The sequence below is a fragment of the Bison bison genome, unplaced genomic scaffold (genome assembly GCF_000754665.1).
Source record: "Bison bison bison isolate TAMUID 2011002044 unplaced genomic scaffold, Bison_UMD1.0 scf7180017864353, whole genome shotgun sequence".
Classification (NCBI taxonomy): domain Eukaryota; kingdom Metazoa; phylum Chordata; class Mammalia; order Artiodactyla; family Bovidae; genus Bison; species Bison bison.
Window position 1 is genome coordinate 6142543 of NW_011494925.1, and position 10455 is coordinate 6152997.

Below are 10455 nucleotides of genomic sequence, written 5' to 3' on the forward strand. Positions count from 1 at the left end.
AAGCAAGAGTCCCATTTTATTAATTTATTTTTAAAAGAGTACTACCCAGAGTCCCGATATTGTACTAAGCAATAATAAGCCGGATAACCTAGAACCAGACATTCTGGAATGCAAAGTGAAGTGGGCCTTGGGAAGCATCACTACGAACAAAGCTAGTGGAGATGATGGAATTCCAGCTGAGCTGTTTCAAATCCTAAAAGATGATGCTGTGAAAGTGTTGCACTCAATATGCCAGCAAATTTGGAAAACTCAGCAGTGGCCACAGGACTGGAAAAGGTCAGTTTTCATCCCAATCCCAAAGAAAGGCAGTGCCAAAGAATGCTCAAGTGCAACTACCACGCAGTTGTGCTCATTTCACATGCTGGCAAGGTAGTGCTAAAAATCCTTCAAGCTAGGTTTCAGCAGCACATGAACCAAGAACTTCCAGATGTTCAAGCTGGATTTAGGAAAGGCAGAGGAATCAAAGATGAACAACTTCTGCTTCATTGATTACATTAAAGCCTTTGACTATGTGAATCACCAACAAACTGTGGAAAATTCTTAAAGAGACAGGAATACCAGACCACCTTACCTGTCTTCTGAAAAAACCTGTATGCAGATCAAGATGCAACAGTTAGAACCAGACATGGAACAATGGATTGGTTCAAACTTGGGGAAGGAGTATGACAAGGCTATATATTGTCATCCTGCTTATTTAACTTACATGCAGAGTACATCGTGCAAAATGCTGGACTGAATGAATCACAAGCTGGAATCAAGATTGCCGAGTGAAATATCAACAACTTCAGATATGCAGATGATACCACTCTAATGGCAGAAAGCAAAGAGGAAGTAAAGAGCCTCTTGAGGGTGAAAGAGGAAAGTGAAAAAGCTGATCTAAAATTCAACATTCAAAAACCTAAGATCATGGCATCTGATCCCATTACTTCATGGCAAATAGATGGAGAAAAAGTGGAAGCAGTGACAGATTTTATTTTCTTGGGCTGAAAAATCACTGCGGACAGTGACTACAGCCAAGAAATTAAAAGATGTTTGCTCCTTGGAAGGACAGCTATGACGAACCTAGACAGCATATTAAAAAGCAGAGACATCACTTGCTGACAAAGGTCCATCTAGTCAAAGCTATGGTTTTTACAGAAGTCATGTACGGATGTGAGAGTTGGACCATTAAGAAGGCTGAGCACCAAAGAACTGATACTTTCAAACTGTGTTCTGGAGAAGACTTTTGAGAGTCCCTTGAACAGCAAGGACATCGAACCAATCAATCCTAGAATAAATCAACTGTGAAGATTCATTGGAAGGACTGATGTTGAAGCTGAAGCTCCAATACTCTGGCCACCTGACTCAAAGAGCAGACTCATTGGAAAAGACCTTGATGCTGGGAAGGATTAAGGGCAGGAGGAGAAAGGGTCGATAGAGGATGATATTACCAACTCAATGAACATGAGTTTGAGCGTATTTCAGGAGATGCTGAAGGACAGGGAAGCCTGGCAGGCTGCAGTCCCTGGGGTCACAAAGAGTCGGACACGACTTAGAGACTGAGCAGCAACAATCTGCATTTATCATGTAATAAATTGCAGTGTGGACTATTTCTGGGTGCTCTCTTCCATGCCAGTGATAACTCCTATCTAGAAACAAGCACCACCTAACAGTACAATTTAAAACCTAGTAGTGCCAGATTGCACTCATTTTTTCATCTAATTATTATTCCTGCTAATTTTTCAATATAACTTTCTACTCACCCAATGTGTTCTGTTTGGGATCATTGCTGTTAGTCGCTCAGTCATGTCCAATCCCTTGCAACCCCATGGACTGTGGCCCACCAGGCTCCTCTGTCCATGGGATTCTCCAGGCAAGAATACTGGAGTGGGTTGCTGTTTCCTTCTTCAGGGATTGTTGCTAACATTGTCCTAAACCTACAGGACAGTTAAGGAAGAAGTGATCCCTGACAAGTCTCTCAAATAGATACTCTTTTTCATTTTTTCTCTTTTCCCACACTGTTTCAATTTTTTAATCAGATAGACTTTGAGATTTTTTTAATTTATTTTTAAAGTTTGTCTTTTGATATTTTCATGTGAATGGTTGCAACTGCAAATCAGCTCTTCAACAATTCTAACTGGATATTTTTAGTATATGTGAACAGCATCAATTTCTATATATTTTATTAGTAGTAACCACCTCACAAAATTCTCTTATCTGCAATAAATTTTCAATCTATTTTCTTGGATTTGTCAAGTAAACAATTGTGTTTCTGCAAATGGCAATAATTTTAACTCTTTCCAATTTTCAGAACTTGTTTTCTTGTCTCATTTAATTGTATTAGCTAGTGCCTCCAGCAGAATATTAAATAATAGTGATGATAATTGTTTTCCAAACTTGTTTTGTTCCTGCCTTAATGCGAAAGCTTCTTGTGTTTCCCTATTACACACAAAGCCACAAGCTTGAAACCTATGTTCTAACACTAACAAAATACATATCCATTCCCACGATAAAGGAGAAACAGAATCACAAAAGTGTTTAAAATCATGTATGGAAGTTATGATACACTATATAGATGTTATACAAATTATAACGATTTTTTAACAGGTGCTTTTTTACCACCTATGGAAATTTGAAGTCATTTTTCCCTTCTTCATTTTTTTCTCCAAAAGAGCAAACTTTGATAATATTTACTGATTTTCTGCTTTAAAATTCATTTATTACTATTGTTATCTTTAATTGATTCCTTTTGCTTTCCTAAAATTTATGTACTTGCTAATTTTTCCAAATTTTACATTGAGTACTTAATTTATTTTAATTTTTATTATTTATTTTATGGTATAATCATTTGAGATTATAGTTTCCTCTGAGCACTGCTGTAGTTCTAATCCATCAGTTTCAGCATATTTTCTGATCATTATTTCCAAGAGATTTTGAGATTTCCATTTGTAGTCTCTTTTTTAATCTGAAAGAAAGTGAAAGTTGCTCGGCTGTGTCCGACTCTTTGCAACCCCATGAACTATACAGGGAATGGAATTCTCCAGACCAGAGTACTAGAGTGGGTAGCCATTCCCTTCTCCAGGGAATCTTGCTAACCCAGAGACCAAACCCAGGTCTCCCACATTGCAGGTGGATTCTTTACCAGCTGAGCCACCAGGGAAGCCCCTTCTTTATCTGAGTTTCTTTTAATTATTTTCAAATGTTTTTTTTTTCATTTTAATTTTTCAGTTAGTGAGATTTTTATTTGTCTGTCTTATGACTTTTGTGGATAATATGTGTTATGATTTTGTGGTTAATTTCTATTTTTAATGCATTATGACCAGAGTATGTAATCTGAACTGTCTCTTTCTATATTCTGTAGATTCTAACAGGTGTGAGGTGGTATTTCATTGTGGGTTTGATTTACATTTCCCCAATGATCAGAGATGTTAAGTCCCTGTTCATTTATCTGTTGGCCATTTGTATATCATCTTTGAATAAAATTTGCTAAGATCTTTTGTCTATTTTTCATTGGCTTATTTGGGTTTGTTGGGGTGCGGGGAGTTGTTGCTATTGAGTTGTAGGAGTTCCTTATACATTTCAGGGAATCAGCCTCTTATGAGACGCATAGGTTGCAAATGTAATATTTTCTCCTGTTTCAATGATTGCTTTTTCATTTCATCAACTGCTTCCTTTGCTGTGAGGAGCCTTCTAGTTTGATGTAATCCCTCTTGTTTATTGCTGCCTTTGTTGTCTGTGCTTTCGGTGTTATACCCAAAAAATCATTGCCAAAACCAATTATGACACTATTTTCTGATGAATATTCTTTGTTGGCCATTTTTAAACTTCCTTCCTTTTATAATCTTTTAAAATATAACCAGTGCTGTGTGTGTGTGTCTGTGCTCAGTCATGTCTGACTCTCTGTGACCCCATGGACTGTAGCTGCCAGGCTCCTCTGTCCATGGGATTCTCCCAGCAATAATACCGGAGTGGGTTGCCATTTCCTCCTCCAAGGGATCTTCCCCACCCAGGGATCAAAGCTGCATCTCCTGCATTGGCTGGCAGATTCCTTATCACTGAGCCATCTGGGAAGCCCTGATGGCTTCCCAGAAAATTTGCAGAAAATTCATGCAGATAACGGACCAAGGCTGCATTGCCAAGTAACAGCAATTCTGGTGTGAGGCTGTGGGTGTGAGTGTGTTCCTGTAGCTCTCATGGCTCACAGGCTGGCGGTTAATGGGCTACTGAGGCTATAGAGCAGCCTCCTGTTTCTAACTCATCAGCAGGCAGCTTCCTGCCAGAGTGGTGTATATGAGTCCTGTCCAACCCCACCTTTCAGGCCTCATCCAGACCATCTTAGTCCACAGAAAGTCAGCAGCAGCCCATACACCTGTCTCTTATGGTTCCAAACTGATTACCTTGCCAGGTGAGCTCCACTCTACTGGGCTTGCCGCCATACAGAAGCAACAAAATGATGATAAGTACATGCCTGCCAATAATTACTTTTTGTTATCCATGCTGACCTAAGGTTGGGATGTTGACCTAATATTTTCCCCACTGAATACCTGAGCTCCACTCTCTCTCTAGTCACCAGGACATCGAGGGGGGCAACATCCACCATCTAGTTCAGTTCAGTCTCAGCCATGTCCAACTGTTTGTGACCCCATGGACTGCAGCACACCAGGCCTCCCTGTCCATCACCAACTCCCAGAGCTTACCAAACTCATGTCCATTGAGTCCGTGATGCCATCCAACCATCTCATTCTCTGTCGTCCCCTTCTCCTCCTGCCTTCAATCTTTCCCAGCATCAGGGTCTTTTCCAATGAGTCAGTTCTTCGCATCAGGTGGCCCAAGTATTGGAGTTTCAGCTTCAGCATCAGTCCTTCCAATGAACATTCAGGACTGACTTCCTTTACTATCTACTGCTGCTGCTAAGTCACTTCAGTCATGACCGACTCTGTGTGACCCCATAGACGGCAGCCCACCAGGCTCTCCCATCCCTGGGATTCTCAAGGCAAGAACACTGGAGTGGGTTGCCACTTCCTTCTCCAGTGCATGAAAGTGAAAAGTGAAAGTGAATTCGCTCAGTCGTGTCCAAGTCTCAGCAACCCCATGGACTGCAGCCTACCAAGCTCCTCCGTCCATGGGATTTGCCAGGCAATAGTACTGGAGTGGATTGCCATTTCTTTCTCCAAGTTACCCTTTAAACCAGGGAATAGCAGGACCACCTCACAACGCTGGGCTCCCTGGGCTTTTCTCACCCGCGTTCTCGTCCTGCAAGGCCCTCTCCCATTGCGGGCCAGCCCAGGCCTCCCCTGCAGCTCTGTTCCTGAAACACCTGGCATCATTTCTCCATCAGCCCTCTCCTCGCACGAGGACGCCTAAGTCTGACCTAAACCTGGCCACCTGCACCTGTGAGTCCCAGCTCCCGGACTGTTTGCGCCCGGAGTGCAGAAACCGCCCGCACAGCTGAAAGGTGCAGGTCTCTGGTGGACAGTGGGGGCCGGCCCGGCTCAGACCCTGCTGCGTGCTCTGTGGGGCTAGGCGACAGGGCAGCTGCTTTTCCCACCACCTGACCCCAAGGTTCACAAGAGATGACTCTTAACTGGCTTGTATAAAGCCCTGGTCAGGAGGGTGTGCTGGTCCGCTCGGCACCCAGGCCCGAGATGCGGGCTCGGCTAACTGCTCCAGACAAGAGACCAAGATCCAGGCTCAGGGGGCCAGGCCTTCATCAGGTCACATATAGTCTGGCTTGAGATCAGCTTGAAAAATCAATTTAAACAGAACAAAAAAGCATGTCTATAAGGCTGGGGAAAAAACAGGGGAACGAATTATGGCTTCTCTTTGTGAGCCATCTCTGCCTGGCAAGCCCACCTCCTCCTGTGGGGTCCCCCCACCCCCGCAACTTGGCAACCTGAACCTGGTTGTGATGTTTGGCAGTCACAGGCTTTCTTTTTCTTCTTTGCTGTTACTAATCTTTCATCGTGTAGCATTAGCACACAACATGTCTGACACCCTCACTGTGTTCTACAATTAGTTTCTGAGTGACCATGTTAATAACACTGACATTAGCCGTGTTCATCTGAGGATTATGCTCAGTAACCGCTTGACTCGATCTGGTGTTTGTAATTAGATGGTCTGGATCTTAGTGATGCAGGACTTGGTACCCCAAGGTAAGAACGCAAAGATGCATTTCTTATCCCCAAGACCCCCACAGCCTTTGAAACTCAGTTAAACAGAATTTTACTGTCTCAAATACTATCAAATAGAATATTTTTCTCCTCTGTGAGAAATTTGCAAGACCTAGTTGAGTCGTTGATATACAGGATATGAGTCTAATAAATATTACCTGAAATTGATTATACTATGAATCCACTGGGAGGAACAAGAGAATAATTGTTAATGCATTATTAGCTACTGGCAAAATACTATATTTTACATTTTATTACACAGATTATATATCCCAGCACACGTGATTCTATTGCATTGTTTATTCACCAGTTTGGTAGTTATTTTTGAGGGTTTTTCTTTGGTATTACCCCGGATTGCAAAGCTCAGTCAATATTATTTATAAAAAAAGGATTATGGAATGATGATCTCTGGACAGGCAAAGATAGTCGTTGTGAAATATACTCTGCCCAGTGTCACTGATCACTGCTTCAAAGCGTATTCTGTCTCCAAATAATTTTTCTCCTCAGAAGATGGTGATTTTAAATATCACTTCTGACATCTTCTCACCTTTCACAGATATTCTGATGCAAGGCATCTCATTTTCTAAGTACAGTCCACAAAGATTAGAGGCAAGTATGCAACTCCTGCTCTGCTGCTGCTGCTAACTTGCTTCAGTCAAGTCCAACTCTATGTGACCCCAGAGATGGCAGCCCACCAGGCTCCCCTGTCCCTGGGATTCTCCAGGCAAGCTCTAGGTAGCTCCAATAACGACGGGTGCAGAGGGTTCCCGTCTCAGATTCATGGAGCTGGTGGCGTACGGGCAGATGGAGCACAGCACACAGCCTGGGGTGTCAGGGCCCACGTGGGTCCCCACCACTGCACCCTCTGAGCTCCTCGCTGAAGCCCTGGACCCCCAGCTACAGACCCCATGACCACAAGCCAGAGGCACCACAGCTTATGCAGCCTTTTCCTCAGAGCTGTCCCTCGCTGGTGCCAACCTGCAGTCATGACCCAGGGCCTATGAGTCATCATCTGACAGCCTAGTCATCAGTGGAACCCTCTGACCATCACCTGGGGACTATGAGTCATCACCTGATACCCACTGGCCATCACTGGTACCCACTGGTCATCATCTGGTGCCTACTAGTTATCGCCTGGGGATGGGTCATCACCTGATACTGAAGTCACCACTGGTACCTACTTGCCATCACCTGGTGCCCAGTGGTCATCAGTGTCCCAGGAACCAAAGGCTCCTCAGCTCTGAAAGCTTTCTCCCAGGAATGTTCTTCAGGATGAAATTTTGTCACCATAAAACTAAAAATTTTTAAAACAAAAACCCAGCTTGCTGTGAGCACCTTTTGTGAACATTCTAGTTTGAGCAGGGTCCAAATATACTCTAAAACCCCAAATTCCATACGTTTTACAAATTACTTTTTGTTGTTGTTGATATGTGTGCTTTTTTTAAAATTATTTTTGGTAAAAATGCTTAGGCATGTGGTTCCCTCTGTAGGGTTTTTCTAAATCTTGGTCCCTTCAGCTGCCAGAAATTAAAACAAAAAGACTGTATGATGCTCTTGTTCTGACTCCTGAGGTTTCAAAAAGGAAACTATTGTTAACTGCAAATTACACTGAATAACTCACTTGGTGTGGGTTTTTCACTCAATTCTAATTATTAATAATTACCCTAAAGTTTTGGAGCTGGGTGTAAAAGGCACAACCTTGTTCTTGCTCACCAAAAGAGCAGGGCCCCCTTCCTCTCCAAACCCTGGTGGACCTTCCTGAGAAAGAGAAGGGGACGGAGTGTTTATGGGCCTTGTTTTATGAAATGAACACATTCATGGGTCATTGCGTCAATTCCATCTTCCTGTTAATGAACCAAAAGAGACCCAAGCAGTAAATCCTTTGATACAGCAAACTCTCTTCATATTAATACACAGCTATCCTTTAACTTATCTGGAAGGTTTTAATCATGTTTTTGCGTATTGGATTTTAGTTAAGTAGGACAGCTCCTACTTAACTAAATTAAATGAGAATATTAGGCAGGAAGAGCCAAGGAACGTGACTAGCAGGCCAGGGGCCCCCTCGGCCTTGCACTGTGGTACCTGGAGCTCCTGGACACAGCTGGCCATCCCGAGGCCAGCCTGTACTGTCCAGAACTTCCAGCTGGCCTGGAGACCAGCTCAGCCCAGCATCCCACTGTGGCCAAACTGAGGGCCAAACCTGCGCTGATACCCAGACTTTCCCAGCTTTCAGCAGCCGCATCTGCTATGAACCAGAACTCATCTTGGTCAGACTTGGATTCTACAAGAATACTAAACAAGGGGGAAGTTACACTGGAATGTTGCAGAACGTTCAGTTTCTTAAGTTATTTTTCCAAAGGGGAGAGGAGATAGGCTTCTGTTGACAGAGCACTGATGTTTCACGGATCTGGGGGTTTTGCTTCACTTTGGTTTCTTTCTTCATCTTCCTGATTCATTTCTCTGAGTCTATGGACTGAACCAGATAATGGATGTGAGACCCCAAGCAGTGACCGCAGAGCTCAGCAAGTCATGGCCAGGAAAGCAGTGGCCCCGAGCCGTGGTGTGTGTCAGGGTGACAACAACAGCACCACGCCAGCGACCTGCTCGGAGAGCCGAGGGGCGGTGGGCGAGAAAGCCAGCTCTGAAGGCCCGCGCCGTCTGCAAGCAGCTCTTCAGGGAGAGGCGGTGAGAATCCATCACTGCTCCAATCAGCAGAACCGGAATTTATGAAATTCCTGGTGGGCAAGGTCGGCGGAATATTCTGCTCCCAGCCCCGTCAGGATGAAACGGGGCTGCCTGTTCCTCACTTGCCCTCCACGGCTGCCGCGCTGTCTGTAATTGACTTAGAATTTTTCCCCTAATATAATTCTTTATGAAACCTGCCTTGAGCAATGGATCCGTGATTGCTCACCGAGGGTCGGGCCTCATTTGTTCCTGTAGATTGTGCCTAATTAACGCTAACTTGTCTGTACATAAAAAGTACAATGGGCTGTCCTTTCCAATTTAATTCCGACAGTTTAATCGAATCTGTATTCTTTCAAAAATAATTAGATCATTTACACTTCATTAACATGTAATGTAATGTTGAGACATTCATCATAATGATTTCTTATTTTTCTTGTGCAATATTATCTCCTCTAATGAAACTGTTAACACCATGCATGCCTTAATTAGCTGTATCATATCACTGATGATTTCTGAAGAAAGCCACGTTTTAACACATGAAATTGAATTATCTCAGTAGGTATATTTTCAGAAGAATCTGTCTGCTCTTGAGAAACACCTTCCGGCCACCCAGCCGCAGCTCCACAGGCGCCTTCAGGTGGCTCCACCCAGGCCTGGGCGGCAGGAAGGGCGGGCACTTCCTCACGGGGACCCTGGGAGCAGAGCCCACGCCCAGGGGTGTCACACACTGGCAGCCATGTCCACTAAGGCCTGGTGGGCACAGGCAGCAGGCCTCTCCCAGCTCAGAGGAGGCAGAGGTCAGCCCCGTGGAGACACGCATGGCTCAAGCAAAAAGTGAAGCCACAGGTTCACCTGGCTCAGGTAGGCAGGGAGGGAAGCTGGGGTTCACCTGGCTCAGGTAGGCAGGGAGGGAAGCTTCTGCAGCCCCACCTGGCTCAGGTGTAAGGCCATCTAGCAGGCCGTGACCCCCTCCCCCCACCATGCACTTCCTTACCCAGGGTACAGCAGAGTCTTCAGACCCCAGAATAAGTCATGTGGGAAAGGCCCCATCAGATTCCGAGTGGCGCTCTCACCTGGGGCTGGTCCCACAGGACAGGTGAGTGGGCAGGAAGGGCCCCTAAGCCTAAGCCCTAGTCCCACCAGGAACTAGCTGCTGCAGTCCTCCTTTAACCTCTCCGAGTCTCAGTTTCTTCTTGTGTGAACAGGTGTTACAGTGTGTACACAGCCTGGGGTAGAGATGCCCATGTCCCCCCACATCAGAAGGTCCTGCGGCCCCATGACCTGAGTGGGCAGAGCCACACCTGAGTCACATCCCGTCACACCTGCGTCACACCTGAGTCACACCCGCCACACCTGCATCACACTCCAACACACCTGAGTCACACCCCATCACACCTGTGTCACACCCCGTCACACCTGCATCACACCCACTGCACCTGCATCACACCCCATCACACCTGAGTCACACCCATCATACCTGTGTCACACCTGCGTCACACCCGCTGCACCTGTGTCATACCCGCTGCACCTGCGTCACACCCGCATCACACCCTGTCACACCCTGTCACACCCGCATCACACCCTGTCACACCTGAGTCACACCCGCCACACCTGCATCACA